This window comes from Eumetopias jubatus, unplaced genomic scaffold (assembly GCF_037043125.1).
Source record: "Eumetopias jubatus isolate StellerSeaLion01/CBP00866 unplaced genomic scaffold, mEumJub1_p1.0 scaffold_3, whole genome shotgun sequence".
Taxonomy (NCBI): Eukaryota; Metazoa; Chordata; class Mammalia; order Carnivora; family Otariidae; genus Eumetopias; species Eumetopias jubatus.
The window spans coordinates 8,843,227-8,865,246 of record NW_028274809.1 but is presented as its reverse complement, the minus strand read 5'-3'; the positions used below and the strand labels follow the sequence as shown (position 1 = coordinate 8,865,246).

General features: G+C 45.2%; 1 pseudogene; it reads left to right on the top strand.

The window, feature by feature from the left end:
* The first annotated feature begins 4,565 nt into the window (after positions 1-4,565).
* Positions 4,566-5,068, top strand: LOC114210837 (large ribosomal subunit protein eL32 pseudogene; annotated as a pseudogene).
* Positions 5,069-22,020: the final 16,952 nt, after the last annotated feature.

The window sequence follows — 22,020 nt, the reverse complement described above, 5'->3', positions numbered from 1 at the left end:
AAGAACACTTGGGCCCTTTGATCTCACTCGACCCTGGATGCCTAAGAAGCCCCATACACCAGACCACCTCCTCAATAAAAACCCCAAACCGCGAACATAGACGGGACTCTCTCCTTTCCTTTGAGTCTCCCGGACACTCTGCACCTGCTCTCTCTCTCTCTCTCTCTCTCTCTCTCTCTCTCTCTCTCGCCTTGGACTAAACTCTGCTTTCACCTCCTGCTGCCTTACCTTGGATTTCTATCCTGGGAGCAGCCTGATAACCTCTTGGCTGGTCCTGCGGGACCCCCTCTGGGACTGCAGACCTGGCGTGCCGGCATCACCACCGGGGTGCCATGTGGGCCAACCCCAGCAGATGGCAGCGTGTAGCTGGCCTGCTGAGGAAGCGTGCCAGCCACGCACCGCACACGGGATTGGGGACCGGATGCTCGGAGAGAGGACTGGCAGGGTGACTCCAAGGGCAGGAGGCACGGTGGGCAGGACGAAGCAGTTCCTTCATCTTTTCTGTTTCATAGACGGCTCTGGAGTCTGGCGAGGCCTTTGGACGCTTCTCAGAGTGAGATTTTTGTTTGTTTTTAAGTGATCTCTACACCCATTGTGGGGCTCGAACTCACAACCCAGAGATCACAAGTAACATGCTCCACCGCCTGAGCCAGCCAGGCGCCCCCAGAGGAAGATATTTATTTATTTATTTGTTTGTTTGTTTGTTTGTTTATTTATTTATTTATAAAGATTTTATTTATGTATTTGACAGAGAGAGACACAGCAAGAGAGGGAACACAAGCAGGGGGAGTGGGAGAGGGAGAGGCAGGCCTCCTGCGGAGCAGGGAGCCCGATGAGGGGCTTGATCCCAGGACCCTGGGATCATGACCTGGGCCGAAGGCAGACGCTTAACGACTGAGCCACCCAGGCGCCCCCAGAGGAAGATTTTTAAATGCGTAAAGTAAAATACCCAGGATCACAAAGGAAGCCAATTATATTGAAATACAATGTGGTGGTGAGCCTGATGATGACGACTATGAGTTTGAAGTTATGATGAGTGTAGATGAGATTCAATGTCGGCCACAGCTGTGGTGTGGTATAAAAAGAACGGTGACTCCCACTAGGGACAAAGTCCCAGGAACGGCCCGTACTACCGCGCAGTGATGTCTACACACACAATTGAAGGAAATGCTAGATTTCAACGAAAGATTAGCGAAAATAGACATGTACATTCTTCCCGTCCAAGGGCATGGACGCCCAGAACCTTAATCACGGGCTAAGAAACTGAGCAGTGAAGGTTTGAAGGGGCACCAAGTGGAGAAGATAATACAGATTTCTAGCCCATCTCCCCAAACCAGTGTGTACTTCTGCCATTCAAAGTGAGTATCAGAAACGAAAACAAAAACAAAAGTGAATATCAGAGACCCAAAAGGCATGGCAGGGGCAGGGGAGAGCCAAGGGAGGTTTGGGGACTGGTCTGGCTTCGGCCAGGACACTGCCCCAGCTGGAAGCAGGTATGAAGTTGACAGGAGTGGATGCTCCACCCAATGCCTCCAGGCCCTCTGGTGACCAGTGAAATTCGGGGCCTGGCTGGGAAGACCGATCAGGGCTCCTCTCCCTCTCATTTCTCCATCAGCCCTCAAACGCCTCTCCAGTTCACCCCTGGGGAGACCATGCCTGAGTACCTGGAAGTCAAGAACCGCCCCCCCCGCCCCCCCCGCCCCGAGCCTCCTCCCTTCGGAAAGTAGTTCACCTTGATAATGGCCGACAGGGAGGAAGTCGGGGGGAGCCCTTCCCCCTGTTAATGCTGAAATCCTAACAGATACTCTGAGTCTTATTAAAAAGAGACCACAGGGCGCCTGGGTGGCTCAGTTGGTTAAGCGACTGCCTTCGGCTCAGGTCATGATCCTGGAGTCCCGGGATCGAGTCCCGCATTGGGCTCCCTGCTCGGCAGGGAGTCTGCTTCTCCCTCTGACCCTCTTCCCTCTCATGCTCTCTCTCATTCTCTCTTTCTCAAATAAATAAATAAAATCTTTAAAAAAAATTAAAAAAATAAATAAATAAAAAGAGAACACAGAGGAGCCTGGGTGGCTCAGTCGGTTGCGTGTCTGATTCTGACTCTTGATTTCACCTCAGACCATGATCTCATGGGTGGTGAGATCCAGCCCTGTGTCCAGCTCGGAGCTGAGCAAGGAACCTGCTTGGAATTCTCTCTCCCTCTCCCTTTGCCCTCCCCTGCCTCGTGTTCTTTCTCTCTTAAAAAAAAAAAAAAAAGACTTTGGATCAATTGCTTAAGTTGAAATATAAACAGAGCAAATACAAATATTATGTCAAAGTTATATTTAGTGAATTGATAAAAAATTATGGTTATGTAGGATAGCTTTGTTATTCTTAGGAAAAAAATAAGAGTAAGGGGCCACAGTGTATGCAACTAGCTTTCAGATGTTTCAGGAAAAAGTCTGTATAGGCACACCTGGCTGACTCAGTCAGCTGAGCGACCAACTCGTGGTTTTGGCTCAGGTTGTGATCTCGGGGTGGTAGGATTGAGCTCTGAGTCCGGGTCCTGCGCTCAGCAGGACGTCTGTCTGCTCGGGGTTCTCTCCCCCTCCCCCTCCCCCAGCTCGAGCACGCAAACACACCCTCTCTCTCTAAAATAAAAAAATAGGGGTGCCTTCATGGCTCAGTTGATTAAGCGCCTGCCTTCGGTTCAGGTCATGATCCTAGGGTCCTGGGATCGAGCCTGGCGCCGGGCTCCCAGCTCAGCAGGGAGCCTGCTTCTCCCTCCCCCTCTGCCTGTCACTTACCTGCTCGTGCTCGCTTGCTCCCTGTCTCTGCGTCAAATAAATAAAAAACTTAAGAAAAAAATTAAAAAATAATACTAAAATAAAAATAAATAAATCTTAAAAAAAGAAAAAGTATGTATATACACATGTATATATGAACAGGTATATGTATGTATACAAGTGTGTATATACTTATAGAGAGAGAGAGAGAGAGAGAGGTTGAAAGTAAATAGGGAAAATGTTGAAATAGGTGACTCTGAATAAAAGATATAGGAGTATCCTCGTATTATTTGTATTTTTTTAAAGATTTTATTTATTTATTTGAGAGAGAGGATGAGATAGAGAGAGAGAGCATGAGAGGGGGGAGGGTCAGAGGGAGAAGCAGACTCCCCGCTGAGCAGGGAGCCCGATGCGGGACTCGATCCTGGGACCCCAGGATCATGACCTGAGCCAAAGGCAGCCGCTTAACCAACTGAGCCACCCAGGTGCCCCATGTATTATTTGTACTCTTGCAACTTTTCTGTAAGTTTGGAGTTTTTTCCAGGAAAACTTACCAAAAACATATATTAGCAAACCAAAGAAGGGCACTGGTATGGACAAAACATTATTTGGCCACCCTACCTAAGACTCATCTAAAGTCTAAAATGGCCAATGTGAGGGGCGCCTGGGTGGCTCAGGTGGTTAAGCGACTGCCTTCAGTTCAGGTCATGATCCCAGGGTCCTGGGATCGAGCCCCGCATCGGGCTCCCTGCTCAGGGGGAAGCCTGCTTCTCCCTCTCCCTCTGCTGCTCTCCCTGCTTGTGTTCCCTCTCTCTGTCAAATAAATAAATAAAATCTTAAAAACAAACAAATAAACAGGAATCTAACATACCTCCCCTTCTCCCCCTGAGGTCTCTACTCAACTGGTGAGTCCCCTCCCCTGCCACTTCCTTCCACCCTTGAACTCATATGTATAAAGAACAAAATCAATGGCCAACATTCATCAATATTTTATGTGCAGCCCATCGTATAATCCTCCTAAGAACCCAAGGAGGTTAGTGCTATTACCCCATTCTACACAATCTAGAAAACATCAACTAAGTTCAGCAAGCTCCAGAGTGAAACAGGCAGGACAGGCGGGGTAGGGCAGGCGAACCTGCACATAGAAGTTGTCCCCACCCCAAGACCTGGGAGCCCTAAGGTGGAAAGGCCACATGAGGGGGGTACTGTCCAAGATTTATGCATCTCCATGAATACAGCAGGGTGTCCTGAGCACAGACTTAGAAATCAGGCTGCTTGGGTTCAAACCCCAGCTTAGCTGATCACTAACTGGGGGAACTTGGACAAGCCTCTCCACCTCTCTATATGTTTCCTCCTCTGTAAAATGGGGATAATAACAGTACCTCATGGGGTGACTCTGAGGATTAATGAATTACACACAGAGATTTTTCAAAATTTATTTACTTATTTGAGAAAGAGAGTGCAAAGGCATGGGGAGGGGTAGAGGGAGAGAGAAACCCAAGCAGACTCTGTGCTGAGCACAGAACTGAACCTGGGGCTCGATCCCACGAACTGAGATCACGACCTGAGCCAAAACCAAGAGTGAGATGCTTAACCGACTGCGCCACCCAAACCTGTTCACTTTCCAGAGAGCTCACCATCTTCCATCCAGTATCATTGTGTCCTAGCCTGTCTACATTCGTTAGTGGTCATATTCTGCACAGGTAATAAATGTTTATACCCTTAAAAAAAAAAAAAAGGAAGTGCAAAAGGCTGAGAAAGAGGTTAAGGCAGAAAGATTACAGGGGTGCTCTCTTCCTCGGCGCTGCCTGTGGAGGTGGCCGCCATCTGTTACTGGGCATCATGGCTGCCCTCAGACCTCTGGTGAAGCCCAAGATCGTTAAAAAGAGGACCAAGAAGTTCATCCAGCACCAGTCAGACCGCTATGTCAAAATTAAGCGCAACTGGCGGAAACCCAGAGGCATTGACAATAGGGTGCGCAGAAGATTCAAGGGCCAGATCTTGATGCCCAACATTGGTTACGGGACCAACAAGAAAACAAAGCACATGTTGCCCAGTGGCTTCCGGACGTTCCTAGTCCACAATGTTAAGGAGCTTGAAGTGCTGCTGATGTGCAACAAATCTTACTGTGCAGAGATTGCTCACAATGTCTCCTCCAAGAACCGCAAAGCTATTGTGGAAAGAGCAGCCCAGCTGGCAATCAGAGTCACCAATCCCAACGCCAGGCTGCGCAGCGAAGAAAATGAATAGACAGCTTGTTGTGCACATCATATTTGTGTTAATAAAACCATAAAACCTAAAAAAAAAAAAAAGATTACAGGGGCGCCTGGGTGGCTCAGTCGTTAAGTGTCTGCCTTCAGCTCAGGTCATGATCCCAGGGTCCTGGGATCGAGTCCCACATCGGGCTCCCTGCTCCGCGGAGAGGCCTGCTTCTCCCTCCCCCACCCCCCCTGCTTGTGTTCCCTCTCTTGCTGTCTCTCTCTCTGTCAAATAAATAAATAAAATCGTAAAAAAAAAAAGAAAGATTACAGGAAGGGTGTGTGTGTGTGTAGGTTTTTAAATGCAAAGAAATAGATCTGCAAGGATACACAGCAAACTGTTAACAGTACCTTGGGGGTAGCAGGAGCAGGGAGAGCTGAGACACAGGCTTCTGCATTTTATTTGTACAGGTGTCAGCATTTTCCCAAAAACATTTAATGACAAGTATGTACTGCCATTGGACTTTAAAAAAAATTATCAAGTAAGAAAAAGTCTTTTTCAAATACTTTCTTTTTTTCAAATACTAGTGGGCCCATTTAACACGGGCTGAAAATGGGTTTGTAATTAACACAGGAAAAGTTTCCCTTAAAATTTAGCTAGAGGGCTTGGAATTTCCAACAGGGCAACAGCAAGGGGATATTCTCAGCAGGGTCTTCGGTTAAGAAGATTCTCCCTGGGGCGCCTGGGTGGCTCAGTGGTTGGGTGTCTGCCTTCGGCTCGAGTCGTGATCTCGGGGTCCTGGGATCGAGCCCTGCATCGGGCTCCCTGCTCGGTGGGGAGTCTGCTTCTCCCTCTCTCTCTGCTGTTCCCCCTGCTTGTGCTCTCTCTCTCTGTCAAAAATAAATAAAAAATCTTCAAAAAAAAACACAAAAAACAAACAAACAAACAAAAACGATAGGATTCCTTAAAAAAAAAAAAAAAAAAGAAGATTCCCCTTGCCATGACCACGGCCTCCCCTTCCACAGTGATTTACCAAAGATTGAAAGAGGTGTTGCCTAGCTGGTGAACTGCCTGTGAATGGAGGTGATGCTGGACTATCTGGAGACTCTTTCTCCAGGGTCTTGCCAAAGGAATCTATGCATTTTCTGGTAAGGGCTGGACCAGCTGCTTGCCAACCCAGAATTGCTGAGATTCCATATTTGGGGTAATCTTCCCTCCAACAAGCCACACTTTGAGCACTTTAGAGTGGTACCTCTGGGGTGGGGCCCAAGACTCTGCATTTCTAACCAGCTCCCTGCCCACAGCCTCACCTGAGTAGGGAGGGTCTGGAGTACTTGACCTAGAGGCCCTCTACCTTCCTGAACTTGCACCTTTGGATCCACAGACTGTCCGTATCCATTCAGATTTGGTTGCCAGACAATCCCTGGGGCCATAAGTATGAGCTTGAGTACCACATGCCTTACTCTTGATGAACACTGGTGTCACTGTGTTGGAGGCAACTTCATTATGGTACTAGTGTCAGATTCCCAGAGCAACCCTTTTCATCCCACACCAAGCCCCACGGTGGCCAGGTGGGGAACGGGGGTGGAGCTCAGCCTTCCCTCCTCACCCTTAACTTCCACAAAGTGTCCTGGCTGCCTAGGCAAGCAGACATTTCTCAACCTGCCCATGAAACCAGTTTCCCCAGATCCTTGCAAGATGGTTCCTACCTGTTGGGTGTGCCGCCCCCAGCCAGTTGTGGGACAAAAACCATCTGTCAAGAATTTAAAAATGGGAATAAATGTTGTTGAACGTACATAGGAATCATGTTTTTCTACTTTTTTGTATGTTGAAAATTCATAAGTTTTTAAAAATTTAATGCCTGGGAAGCTCAGTTGGTTAGGCATTCAACTCTTGGTTTTAGCTTGGGTTGTGATGTCAGGGTCCACATGCAATCAAGCCATCCCCACCCGCTCCCCACTGCCCCAGGTCAGACTCCAAGCTCAGCTCAGAGTCTGCTTAAGACTCTCTCTCCTGGGGTGCCTGGGTGGCTCAGTCAGTAAGTGTCTGCCTTCGGCTCAGGTCATGATCCCGGGGTCCTGGGATCGATCCCCACATCGGGCTCCCTGCTCCGGCGGGAAGCCTGCTTCTCCCTCTCCCGCTCCCCTGCTTGTGTTCTGTCTCTCTCTGTCTCTCTCTCTGTCAAATAAATAAAATCTTAAAAAAAAAAAAAAAGACTCTCCTTCCTCTGCCAGCATACTTGCACCCCCGCACTCACACACACTCTCTCTAATTAATTAATTTATTTATTAGAAATAAAGCAGTTTCTTCTCTGGGGCACCTGGTTGGTCAGCCAGTACATCATGCAGCTTCATCTCAGGGTTATAAGATGAAGCCCCACGTTGGGTGTAGCGATTACTTAAAAAAATAAAATACAGTCCTAAAAAATAAATAAATAAAGCAGTTTGTTCTCAAGGTAGATGACCTTAGAAGTACATATATAGGAAAATGTCCCTTAGTTCATTATCACTAACAACAAATTTGAAAGTCTGCACAACTACAAAATCCTAAATGCCAGTGTGAGGGCAAAACCACTTTCCTTCTACCCTTCTAAGTTCTTTGGCTAGTCTAATAATTAAATTGACATAAGACAGAGAAAGAGGAAAAAAAAATAAAGTTAATTTTGTAGGTACAGAAGTCCCATAAAAATATGAGACCCAAAGGCAGTCAGGCAATGGAGGCTCACAGGCCACCTGAGCTGAGGAAAGAGATGGGGCGGGGGCTTCAAAGGGGGGGAGGGCAATTTGCAGGAAGATGAGAAGAGCAGATGTTTGCTAAGCAGATGTTGGTCCGGCCATGTGGGTAAGTCTTTCAGATTAAAAAATATATATATATCTCTGGTAATAACTCTCTTTCTGGGCCAGGCTCCCCATCTAAGTTTCTTTTAGGCAATGAAGGGAGAGGTAAAAGTTTTTTTTGAGTCTGCTGAGAGTTGATTGCCTTCAGGTCAAATTAATCTACATGCCCAAGTGGCACATTTTGGGGTGGCATACTCTGTTCCCTTCAGTCCCATCTTTGAAACTTTCCCAAGAAACTTCACAGTTCATAAGTTGAGTTGGTAAATCGCCCTATCTCACTGAACCAGTCTCTTAGTCCAGACAGTAGGCCAGTTCAATTAAACAACTGTGTCTCGTTTTAGAAGGCGGGAATGCAGGTGGACTCCCAGCGTTAGGTCTATTGTGCAAGCAATCAGATATGTAATAAGAGGCATTTCTATGGAAACAAAAGAAAAATAATGGTTAATGACTGGAGAAAATCATACTCCCACTTTCTGAGTTCTGAAGGCAGCTAGTTAAGAAGATTTCTAGATATCTGGCTCCAAACCTCTTCAGATGGAGTGAGAAAGGGTAGTGGCAACCTGATAGATTTTTATGGTTGGCAGTTTGAATGTCTCTGGTGATCTTTCTAAGTGGCATGGAGGCATAAAGATTGCCCGTACATGAGCTGTTGTGATTTCTTTGAAGTTTTTATCAAATTGTCAAGCTTTAGCTTGCTTGCATGGCTTTAGGGAAAGAACAGTTTTAGTTCTCAATGATTCCAAGTCAGAAGGGTCAAAAAAGTAGAAGACTATGTAGGGTGCCTGGCTGGCTCAGTTGGTAGAGAGTGAGACTCTTGATCTTGGGGCCGAGAGTTTGAGCTCCCTGTCGGGTGTAGAGATTACTTAAAAATAAAAAAAATTTTTTAAGATTTTATTTTAGGGGCACCTGGGTGGCTCAGTCATTAAGCGTCTGCCTACGGCTCAGGTCATGATCGCAGGGTCCTGGGATCGAGCCTTGCATCGGGCTCCCTGCTCAGCGGGAGGCCGGCTTCTCCCTCTCCCACTCCCCCTGCTTGTGTTCCCTCTCTCGCTGTCTCTCTCTCTGTCAAATAAATAAATAAAATCTTAAAAAAAAAGAGATTTTATTTTATTTGAGACAGAGAGAGAATGAGCAGGGGGTAGGGGGAGAGGGAGAAGCAGACTCTTTACTGAGCAAGAAGCCCAATGATGCGGGGCTCAATCCCAAAACCCTGGGATCATGACCTGAGCTGAAAGCAGATGCCCAACCAACTGAGCCACCAGGTGCCCCAGCTGGAACTTTTTATAAGGAATCTCATATTGGACTTTTAAAAACCTCTCCAGGCTAAGAAGACACCATCAGACTTTGCCTGTAATATGTATAGATTTGGGCAAATTCTTCTTTTCCTGAGGTCCCCAAAGTATCCTAAGGTTCCTGAGCCTGCCAGAAAGCGACCATCTTTACTTACCTGGTAAAACTGCTGTGAACCCTGTAAGCAGGGTACCAGGCCAATTTTTCCAAGGGCTTTTATTGGCTCTATAAAGTCAACATTAGTTCCTTAGGGGCGTGTGGGTGGCTCAGTCACTGAGCGTCTGCCTTCGGCTCGGGTCATGATCCCAGGGTCCTGGGATCGAGCCCCGCATCGGGCTCCCTGCTCCACGGGGAGTCTGCTTCTCCCTCTCCCACTCCCCCTGCTTGTGTTCCCTCTCTCGCTGTGTCTCTCCCTGTAAAATAAATAAATAAAATCTTAAAAAAAAATTAGTTCCTTAAAGCCATTTGATCATATCTGAATCTATGTATTTTATTCTCAAATATGATATTCCAGTGAAAACCATGGTAATATAACCAGTGTTTCCAATTATGCCTATTAAGGAGAACAGATTCTTACTGAACTCAAGCAAATAAATATACTGTCATAAAGAATATTCACTAAGTTCCCCAATTCCGGAGGGATCAGGCAGGGAGAAAAAGTCAATGTTTCATCTTTGTTTACAAAGGTATACTTTACCAAATTGCTGTAAGTTGTAGTTAGCTTAAGAAAAAAGAGAAAAAAAATCCTTAAATCTGGAAAAACAAAACATTAAAGAACCAGCAATATTTCAAACAAAAAGTCATAAAAAATTATAATCATCCTCCTCAGTTCATTCAGTCCCATGCTAATTTTTTTTAAAGATTTTATTTATTTATTTGAGAGAGAGAGAGAGAATGAGAGATAGAGAGCACGAGAGGGAAGAGGGTCAGAGGGAGAAGCAGACTTCCTGCTGAGCAGGGAGCCCGATGTGGGACTCAATCCCGGGATTCCAGGATCATGACCTGAGCCGAAGGCAGTCGCTTAACCAACTGAGCCACCCAAGCGGCCAGAAGTTTGTTTTTTTTTTTTTTAAGATTTATTTATTTATTTTAGAGAGAGCGAGCACAAGCAGGAGGGGCAGAGGGAGAGGGAGAGAGAATCTCAGGCAGACTCTGCACTGAGCCCAATGTGGGGCTCAACCTCACAACCTGAGCTGAAACCAAGTATTGGACGCTCTACCAACTGAGCCACCCAGGTGCCCCGATTTTGGAAGGCATTTTTAAGTATACACACCATAAAACATAATTACGGCTGAAAAGTTCACCTAAAAGTTCTTATTCCAATTACGTCTATCTCAGTCACTAGTTCCCAACAATTATGCTCAGACTACCCACAAGAACTTTATGAGAGACATTAGATGGAGTCAGCCATCATCCCAAGCTATTTCTCTTGCTGACAAATTTTGTAACAGGGATAGCATGAATTTTTTTGACTAGTAAACCCAGGTAGAATAAAAGTTGTATGTCTGCCTTATATATTTTTTTAATATTTTATTTATTTATTTGTTTGAGAGAGAGAATGAGAGAGAGAGAGCACGAGAGGGGGGAGGGTCAGAGGGAGAAGCAGACTCCCCGCCGAGCAGGGAGCCCGACGTGGGACTCGATCCCGGGACTCCAGGATCATGACCTGAGCCGAAGGCAGTCGCCCAACCAACTGAGCCACCCAGGCGCCCTGTCTGCATTATATTTAATGCTGAGAATTCTGAAGACATGTCTATTTTTTTTAAGGATTTATTTTTTTGAGAGAGAGAGCACGATCAAGGAGAGGGGCAGAAGGAGAGAGAGAATCTCAAGCAGACTCCCTGTTTAGCCCGGTGCCAGATCCCAGGACCCTGAGATCATGAGATGAGCCAAAATCAAGAGTTGGCCACTCAAAAAAAAAAAAAAAAAAAAAAGTCAGACGCTCAAACAAACAAAAGAGTTGGCCGCTCAAACTGCCTGAGTCACCCAGGCACCCCTGAAGAGGTGTCTATTTTAATTAAACCAATCAACTTAAACTAGCTTCAGTTACTGAATATTTTCCCAGATCATGTGAACTTGAAAAACATTTGAATTTGTTTCTATTATATTTCTCAGAGTTTAGCAATACCTAGTTCATATAAGCGCTTATTTTAAACCAACTGAATAGATCTCCTGCAAATTAATATTGGCAATACCATCAGGAAGTAGAAAAATATCACACATCTGCCATATACAAATATAGACACACACAAACACATAGACAAATACAGAAACTGTACAGCTTCCATTCTAAAATTTTACCATGAGTCAGGTATGATAATTACAAAACTCATTGGTTTTATAAAAGAACAGCTGGATCCAAATTTTGTTTTGGCAGTTGAAATTAGTTCACCTTAGATGGGTAAAGCTTTTTTTTTTTTTTTTAAGTAATCTCTTCATCCCACATGGGGCTCAAACTCACAACCCCAAGATCAAGAATGGCATACTCCACTGACTGAACCGGCGGGCACCATGGCTAAGGCTTTTTACTAATATTTGTGGAGAGGACATTTAAGACATTTCATTACAAATAGTTCCTTTTTATTCTTTTGATAGGAAACCTCTCCCTAGGAGCAGCTGCCTGGCTCAGTTGGTAGAGGACATGACTCTTGATCTTGGGGTCATGAGTTTGAGCCCCACATTGAGTGTAGAGCTTAAAAAATAAAAATCTTAAAACAAAAACAAAAGGGGCGCCTGGGTGGCTCAGTCGGTTAAGCGACTGCCTTCGGCCCAGGTCATGATCCTGGAGTGCCGGGATCGAGTCCCGCATCGGGCTCCCTGCTCAGCAGGGGGTCTGCTTCTCCCTCTGACCTTCTTCCCTCTGGTGCTCTCTACCATTCTCTCTCTCTCTCTCAATAAATAAAATCTTTAAATAAAAACAAAAACAAAAACAGGGGCGCCTGGGTGGCTCAGTCGGTTAAGCGACTGCTTTCGGCTCAGGTCATGATCCTGGAGTCCCGGGATCGAGTCCCGCATCAGGCTCCCTGCTCAGGAGGGAGTCTGCTTCTCCCTCTGACCCTCCCCCCTTTCATGTGCTCTCTCTCTCCATCTCTCATTCTCGCTCTCTCAAATAAATAAATAAATAAATAAATCTTAAAAAACAAACAAACAAACAAACCTCTCTCTACAGTTTGCATTTCAAAAAGCTGGTTATCAGGTCCTAGAGAAGATGGAATAGAAAATCCATGCCACAAAGGCAGCCAAGTTTTCTCCAAGAAGTTTGGAGTATGTTTCCCTCTTATCAAAGATCTAGAGAAATTATTATTTATATTTTCCCTCTTTTTTTTTTAAAGATTTTATTTATTTAAGAGCGAGAGAGAACGGGAGAGAGAGAGAACACGAGTAGGGGGAGGGGTAGAAGGAGAAGCAGACCTTCCGGATGAGCAGGGAGCCCGATGCAGGACTCGATCCCAGGACCCCAGGATCATGACCTGAGCTGAAGGCAGACACTTAACTGACTGAGCCACCCAGGCACCCAGTTTTCCCTCCTTTTCTTAAGTGTAGGACAATTCTGTTTCCAATATCCCAATCTTTTACAGTATCTGCAAGCATTTTGAGATGAATAGGAGAGATTTGGAGGATGGTGAAGATAGGTGGACTTTGAATTGTTTCTAGAGCTGTATTTCTGGTTTTACAAAGATTTGTAAGAATAGGACAGTTGCGGGGCGCCAGGGGGGCTCAGTCGTTGAGCGTCTGCCTTCGGCTCAGGTCATGATCCCGGGGTCCTGGGATCGAGCCCCGCATCGGGCTCCCTGCTCCGCGGGGAATCTGCTTCTCCCTCCCCCACTCCCCCTGCTTGTGTTCCCTCTCTCACTGTGTCTCTCTCTGTCAAATAAATAAATCAAATCTTAAAAAAAAAAAAAGAATAGGACAGTTGCTTTTTTTTTTTAAGATTTTTATTTATTTTAGAGAGAGAGAAAGAGAGCGCACAAGTGGAGGGAGGGGCAGAGGAAGAGAGAGAAGCCGACTCCCCACTGAGCAGGGAGTCTGATGCAATGGAGAGCTTGATTGCAGGACCCTGAGATCATGACCTGAGCCAAAGGAGCCACCCAGGCGCCCCAGGACAGTTGCTTTTAAATTTCTCAAAGAATTGGGTTGAAGCCTAAATGATATTGAGGTGTTGATCCGCCCACCCAACTACATTATCTTAAATTTGCTTCTTTTTATCAGCGAGATGTCCAACTAAGATGGAAATCAAAAGATTTCTATGTTCTAGAGCTTCAGGGTTTAACGCAATATGCCTTTGTAAAGTCTGTATAAAGTACTCTAACAAAGACTTTCTTTCTGCATGCGCAATTCAACCTTGGGCCAATTCACCTTAGGGGGAAAAAACCTTTACTGTTGCTTTTATCAGTCCCTGAATGTCATTTTTAGGAGCGCCTAGGAGAAATTCTGGTCATCTGTTTACTCCTTGAAGGGGGGGTTTCCTCAGGGTGCCATCTGGCTTGTCTGTTAACTTCAGTGTAATTACAGGTGGAAAGAACACCCCTTAGCAGCTAATCAAGGTTCCTGCGAGGGGGGTTGTGAATGGCCGGTGATCTTTCTAACTCTTCTTTAAATTTTTTTTCCTTTTTTTTTTTAATTTTTATTGTTATGTTAATCACCATATATTACATAATTTGTTTTGGTGTAGTGTTCCATGATTCATTGTTTGTTCATAACACCCAGTGCTCCATGCAGAACGTGCCCTCCTCAATACCCACCACCAGGCTAACCCATCCCCCCACCCTAACTCTTCTTTAAATTTGGTAGGATATTCTGGAAGTGGAGGTAAAAGGATTTTATCATTTAAAAGTTCTGCTGCTTGTCTCTGTTTGCATGAATCCTTTGTGGTCAGGATCCAGGATATTTCCACAAAAGACATTGCATAGGAAGACCTGAGGCTGGCAGAGCCTGATTACAGAGTCCTGGAGAGTAGGAGGAGTTGTAAGAAACAGCAAAGTGAGCCCTGCAACCTGTCCCCCCACACCCCCTACCCCACCCCCCACTCCCATTCTTCTGCTAAATTCACTTCCTGGCCCTCAGCATTACACAGGTAACCAGTACTCTGGGCCTGGAGATCACGTCAGAATGCTCTCTGTAAATCTCAAAGGAAAAGGGAAGCTAAAACAGGCAGATGGGGCAGGATTTTGAGAAGGGGAATTTACATTGAATGTGCATTTTAATTTTTGGTCTAAGCCTAATTTCTTTCTTTCTTTTTTTTAAAGATTTTATTTATTTATTTGACAGAGAGAGAGACATAGCGAGAGCAGGAACACAGGGGGAGTGGGAGAGGGAGAAGCAGGCTTCCCGCTGAGCAGGGAGCCCGATGTGGGGCTTGATCTTAGGACCCTGGGATCATGACCCGAACCGAAGCAGACCCTTAACGACTGAGCCACCCAGGCGCCCCTCTAAGCCTAATTTCCGTTCGGGCGCCTGGGTGGCTCAGTTGGTTAAGCGACTGCCTTCGGCCTGGGTCATGATCCCGGGGTCCTGGGATCGAGCCCCACATTGGGCTCCCCGCTCTGCGGGAAGCCGGCTTCTCCCTCTCCTATTCCCCCTGTTTGTGTTTCCTCTCTCACGGTGTCTCTCTCTCTGTTAATTAAATAAATAAATAAAATCTTAAAAAAAAAAAGCCTAATTTCTGTTCTTTCATCTTGCTAAAGGAGTCCCTGAGGCTAGCCGTTATATTCCTGTGTGTCCTTTTTTAAATTGTTTTTTTCATAAGAAAAAAAATTTTTTTCCATAGGTACCAATAAGACAATTGTTAGAGGAGAGCTCTCTAAACTTTTCTCTTTCAAATATAGCCAATTCGGAGGATCCGTCATCTGGTCATCGACAAACAGGATCTTATATTAAACTCAGTAGTGACTCAAACCAACTAAATCTTTTTATGGTTTAACCAGGGATGCAGGAAGCATTCCAAAAGAGGGTGCAGACGATGCAGTCCTCACAAGATCCAGAAAGTTCACTCCCATAATTAGCCTAAGAAAGCAAAGACCTTCAGTGTCACAGGCAGTAAGAATGGTGCAGTAGAAATGGGGGCTCTGGTCTCCTGTCATCTGTGACACCAGTCAGGTGCTACTATGGGGCTTTTCCTTCCCCAGCACCAACAAGGGCCCCTTATGGACCAGAACCCCTGAAGACAAACTCCCCTGAGAGCTGGCTCAGTCGGACAAAGACAGTGCTGCTTTTCGGGTCTGGAACCTACTCGGCCGTACGCCAATGCATGCCAGTACATGCGTCTTCCAGTGAGAATATTCTCGCTGGTCACAAAGCCAAGCTCTCAAGACATGGAACAGGACAAAAGGAAAAAGCTCATGCGGGCTATGATTCTCCTTCTCATGACAAAGGACACAAAAGACAAAGACCAAAGGAAACACTGGCTATCTCTGGGAGAAAAGGGATCCGTAGATGCAAAAGTACTCATAACAGATCTTTACCAGAGTCGCCATACTCCAGGAACTACTTCACACAAACATTTTCTCCTGCTAATCTGAATTTAGCAAAAGGGAAAAGGACTCTCACCACGCTCGCTTCCACCGGATCCTACAGGTGGAGATCCAGGTGACTGATCTGGTAAGAATTCCTAACCGTCTGCGGCTCTCGCAGATGCAGTGACCCTGGAGGAAGCTCCGTCCAGTCAGCGAAGGTCCCTTTGCAGGTCACCAAACCGTTGGCGGGGGGTGGGATTTTTCATTCTTCCTCTCTAGGTTCTTAGGCTGATACTTCAGTTAACATAAAACAGATTAATAGGAGAAAAAGAAATTTTATTTTGTATGTACGGAGGGTCCCATAAAAATATGAGACCCAAAGGCAGTCACGCAATGGAGGCTCACAGGCCACCTGAGCTGAGGAAAGAGATGGGGCTGGGGCTTCAAAGGGGAGGAGGGCAATTTGCAGGAAGATGAGAAGAGCAGATGTTTGCTAAGCAGATGTTGGTCCGGCCATGTGGGTAAGTCTTTCAGATTAAAAAAAAAGAATTATCTCTGGTAATAACTCTTTCTGGGCCAGGTTCCCCATCTAAATTCTTTCCCAGACACTGAAAGGAGAGGTAAAAGGTTTTCTTGAGTCTGCTGAGACTTGATTGCCTTCAGGTCAAAATAATCTACATGCCCAAGTGGCACATTTTAGGGTGGCATACTCTGCTCCCCTTCACCTAAAAAAGGTGTAGAACCTGCTATCTTCATTTCCTCTCATAGTCAGACCTGGTTGTAATTTCAAGTTTTATAAAGTAGCCATGTAGCCGTTTGGAAGATTCTGGAATAAAGGTCAATGTGCTAGTCAGTGGGGAGTTCGGCATCTGCCAGCCTATTTTTCTTCATAGGAACAACTGGACTTTTATATCAGGAACTTTTCTAAGCACTTTCAGTGTATAAACTCATTTAATTCACCAACCCTATGAGAGTTACTACTGTTATATCCCCATTTATGAGAGGAAAATGAGGCACAAAGAAAGCGATTTGCCCAATCACAAAGCCAGTGAAGGGAGAGCCCAGGCAGTTGAACTGCCATAAGAAGCACAGTACTTCTCACACTGAGGCTGGTCCTCAAGGCACTCGCTCCCATCATAGATATACACACCTTCTTCTCAACAGTCTTTTTTTTTTTTAAGATTTTATTTATTTTATTATTTGAGAGAGAGAGAATGAGAGACAGAGAGCACGAGAGGGAAGAGGGTCAGAGGGAGAAGCAGACTCCCTGCTGAGCGGGGAGCCCGATGTGGGACTCGATCCCGGGACTCCAGGATCATGACCCGAGCCGAAGGCAGTCGCTTAACCAACTGAGCCACCCATGCGCCCAGTGAATTATATAATTTTAAAATTTTTTTTATTAAGTAAACTCTACACCCAATGTGGGGCTCGAACTCATGACCCTAAGATCAAGAGTTGCATGCTCTACTGACTGAGTCAGGCAGGTGCCCCTGAGTTATATATTTTATTTTTTAAGATTTTATTTATTTATTTGACAGAGACAGAGAGAGAGGGAGGGAGGGAGCCCAAGCAGGGGGAGCGGCAGGCAGAGGGAGAAGCAAGCTCCCTGATGAGCATGGAGCCTGACGTGGGGCCTGACCCCAGGACCCTGGGTCATGACCTGAGCCAAAGGCAGATGCTTAACCAACTGAGCCACCCAGGTGCCCCCTGAGTTATATATTTTAAAGGGGTAAGTCTTACAGTATGTGAGTTATATATACGTATATAAAGAAACTGGTCTAATGAGAAGAATATTTAACAATTTAGTAAACCAAAGCTGGAGAAGAGTAGTAAAGTATACCACCCCCAAATATGCCACATTGGCATAAGGATTATTTTGAGTGGAAGGCAATTAAAAAGAAACGGATAGAAGAAAAACTCTCTGCCCTCCTTTTATTTGCCTAAAAGCAAGACATAACTTTGCAGAGGTGTCCCCACTCCCCTCTCTACCCGGAAGGACAGAAGTTAATCACCAGAGAAAACTCCAGACTCTTATCAGCCTGGAGATGGCACCAGAGGAACCTACATAACAAACCTTGTCTACCATTACTTCTCCCATATACACACCTTCCCACAATTTGCCACCCTAGACCCTCAAAGTCCTTTTCCTTTGTCTTGTCACTTCTCTAAAAATGCATTGTTCTTTTGTTAATATGCTATAACAAGCCCAAGTTCTAACCACTCCTTTGAGTTACTCATCACTGGGTGCTCCCTTGTGTATGTGTGATGCACTTTTTAAATAAATTTGTTTATTTTTCTCTTGGTAATCTGTCTTTGGTAGTCTAATTTACTGGGCTCCTGTCGGAGAATTTAAGGTGGGTAGAGGGAAGACATTGTTTTCTTTTTCTCCTATACTCCTACAGAAATCCCCATGGTCTGACTTTTTTTCTGTGTCTCAGCTCCTATCTCTCCCACCCCTTAGCTCCCATGACCAACATTTGTGGACTTATTCAGTTGTTTGAGTTTAATGTGTCTCTTCCCTCTTCAGAGTCTAAGAGAAGGCTAGGCCCAGCTGAGGCGTCAGTGCATCCAGGAAGCCTTCATGTCTTCTGCCTAAGGCGGGGCCACTGCCACCTTGTGTATCACCCACCATCTTACACTCACCACCATGGTCATTTGCTCAGGGTCTGGCTTCCTCAATAAACTCTAGGCTCCATGGAAGCAGGGATGGGTTGTTTTGTTTGATATTCTATCCCCTGCCACCAGCACCAAAAGAGAGGAAGCACTTACAAATCCACTGATCAGAGAACACAGGGTCCAGACACAGAGAACACCGTGGCTTTCAGAGAGCCCTGCTGCTTTGAGAGGGCAGGGCTCCTTCTTTTGCAGGGTCCCAACTGATGTCAAGTCCCATCCTTCCGGCCCTGTCAAAGATAGGAGGGGTACCTTAGATGGGCCCATTTCACATAAGCCCTTTTATTATTTACTCAGATAATACATGTGCCTGATGCATCAAGCAAGCACCTAACTTGTTTCTGAAGTGAACTTTAAAATTTCTTGATCAAAAGTTTTGAGCAGTCTTTTTTTTATCATTTTATTTTATTTTAAAGATTTTATTTGACAGAGAGAGACACAGCGAGAGAGGGAACACAAGCAGGGGGAGTGGGAGAGGGAGAAGCAGGCCTCCCGCAGAGCGGTGGGGAGCCCGATGCGGGGCTCGATCCCAGGACCCTGGGATTATGACCTGAGCCAAAGGCAGAAGCTTAACAACTGAGCCACCCAATCACCCTTATCATTTTATTTTCATCGTGATAAAGGTACTCTTTAATCCCCATCCCCTATTACCCCTCCCCCCACCCACCTCCCCTCTGATAACCATCAAGTTGTTCTCTATAATCAAGATCCTGTTTCTTGGTTTGTCTCTCTCTTTTGCTTATTTCTGAAATTCTACATGAGTGAAATCATACGGTATTTGTCCTTCTCTGATGGACTTATTTCGCTCAGTATTATACTCTCTAGCTCCATCCATGTCGTTGCAAATGTCAAGATTTCATTCTTTTTTTATGGCTGAATATTCCATTGTATATATATAGCACTGTTTTTTTTTTTTTACTTTATTTATTTATTTGACCAAGAGAGACACAGTGAGAGGGAACACAAGCAGGGGGAGTGAGAGGGAGAAGCAGGTCCCTCACTGAGCAAGAAGCCCGATGTAGGACTCGATCCCAGGACCCTGGGATCACAACCCAAGCCGAAAGCAGATGTTTAACCATTGAGCCACCCAGGCACCCCAATATACCACATCTTCTTTATCCATTCATCCATTGATGGACACTTGGGCTACTTCCATAGTTTGGCTATTGTAAATAGTGCTGCAATAAACATAGGGGTGCATGTATCCCTTTGAATTAGTGTTTTTGTATTTTTGGGGTAAAAACCCACTAGTGCAATCACTGGATCATAGGGTAGTTCTATTTTTAATTTTTTTTATAATTTTTTTTTAAGATTTTATTTATTTGACAGAGAGACACAGCGAGAGAGGGAACACAAGCAGGGGGAGTGGGAGAGGGAGAGGCAGGCCTCCCACCGAGCAGGGAGCCCGATGTGGGGCTCGATCCCAGGACCCTGTGATCATGACCTGAGCCGAAGGCAGATGCTTAACGACTGAGCCACCCAGGCGCCCCTCTATTTTTAATTTTTTGAGGAACCTCCATACTGTTCTCCGCAGTGGCTGCACCAGTTTGTATTCCCACCAATAGCAGAAGAGGGTTCCTTTATCTCCACATCCTCACCAACACTTGCTTCTGAGCAGTCTTGGATGTTCAGGGTAGAAGTGAGTACAAGGCTGTGATCAGCAGGGGACTATATTAATATTTTCTCAAAGACAACCAGCTAGTTAATCCTAACACTTCCTTGACACAGAACAGCAAACAAACACAGTTGTTGTCACTTATTTATTGAGCACCTACTATGGTCCAGGCACTTTACAAATATCACCTCCAATAATCCCCCCAAACTCTGCCAGGACATATTCTTATCCACATTGTATATATGAGAACACAGAATCAGGAGCTAAGTAACTTGGTAAAGCCACACGCTAGTATTAAAGTATTTTCTTTTACATGATGTAAGGAATGGCAATTATCTAGAAAGCTTTTCAGTCACTGGAATTTCTTGATTTTCTAGGAACATTTCAAAATGGTTATTAGGAATCTGTGATTCAATAAAGAGAGGGAACAAGGGAACTCTATGTGTGAGACCTGAAATCATATTCTGTTCCATTCCCTACTTTTTCCACTTTTTTTTTAAAGATTTCATTTACTTATTTGACAGAGAGAGACAGCGAGAGCAGGAACACAAGCAGGGGGAGTGGGAGAGGGAGAAGCAGGCTTCCCGCGGAGCAGGGAGCCCGATGCGGGGCTCGATCCCAGGACCCTGGGATCATGACCTGAGCCGAAGGCAGACGCTCAACGACTGAGCCACCCAGGCGCCCTACTTTTTTCACTTCTAAAATTAAAAGAGCATAGGGTTTCCTCATACTAATGAAGTAACAACTTACACTACATGGTAAGGAAAAACCAAATTCATATCGCAATAAAAGATACTAATCAAAGGACAGTCTGCTTTACACTAATAAACTAAAAAATGGGATAAGATTTTGATAAACAGGTGAATCCTTAAAGGATTAATGATAATGAGGGACGTGCTGGCTGCAAAGCCCTTACCTGTTCAGAAGAGACAATCTTTCACCAAGCAAGAGAACCACCTACCATTTATCAGCTGGGTGTTGGGATCTCTGTATTGTTAAAGTTTTTAAGACATAAAAAGACAAACAAGAGACATAACAGATCCCATGGAAGCTGAGGACTTGGGAGACTGAGGCTGCAAGGCAAATGCCTCAATTTGGATGAGGCATCTCTGTTTTGCAATTAATTGATTAACTTGGCCCAGACTTCTAGCCCTAAATCTCAGCAGCTTCATCTGTAAATGAAGAGTTATGTTGGCCCTGCCCTGTGTTAAACTGACCCTACTCTGGATCAGTGAAAATAGGCCCAAATAGGCTTGGGAAATTAAAGTAAGGCAATTATGACCTGAAAAATTGCTACATTAGGAAAAAAAGAGAGGAATAAGGAGGCTTTTTCCTCCTGACTCCCAGAAATGCTCACGAGCGAATTCTCCAGGATCACTAGAGGCCAACATTCTAGAGTTGGGGTGCTCTTCAGGCATCACCTAGTGAGGTCTCCTGGACCTCACAGGGCGGATCTGCCCCCAAAGACAGCCAGGAATAGGCACTTCCGGAGCCCCCTCTGAGCCTCTGAACATTTCCTATTTGCCAGACCACAACTCTGTTAATCAAGATTCTTCAGGCTGCATGGAACTTGAACCAAACTTATTTTTAAGATTTTACTTGGGGTGGGGGGGGATGGGTTAGCCTGGTGATGGGTATTAAAGAGGGCAGGTATTGAATGGAGCACCGGGTGTTATACGCAAACAATGAATCATGGAACACTACATCAAAAAAATAAAAAAATAAAAAGATTTTATTTGAAAGAGAGAGCGAGCGAGCAAGGGACAGGGAGAGGTGGAGAGAAAGAAGCCGACTCCCCGCTTAGCAGGGAGCCCCAAGGGGGCTTGATCCAGGACACCAGGATCATGACCGGAGCAAAAGGCAGCCGCTTAACCAACTGAGCCACCCAGCCGCCCCTGAACCAAACTTCAGGCAGAGAAACACACTGGCGGGAACCAGGCCAGTTTATTAAATAGTGGTTGTCTTGGTAGGTGGGTTTACTACTTTTCCTATTTTCCTTTAAGTACTTTTGTGTACTTAACCTCCCTGTGCTTATTTCTCCATCTCTACCTGGTTAGGAAAATTATAGCACTTAAAACGGGGTCTGGCATGTAACTAATTATTCAGTGAATGCCAGCGATCGTGATTTCTTTCGAAATTTTCTAAGAACATGTATTATTTCTATTGTGAAAAATACTTTATTCTTAAGTTGT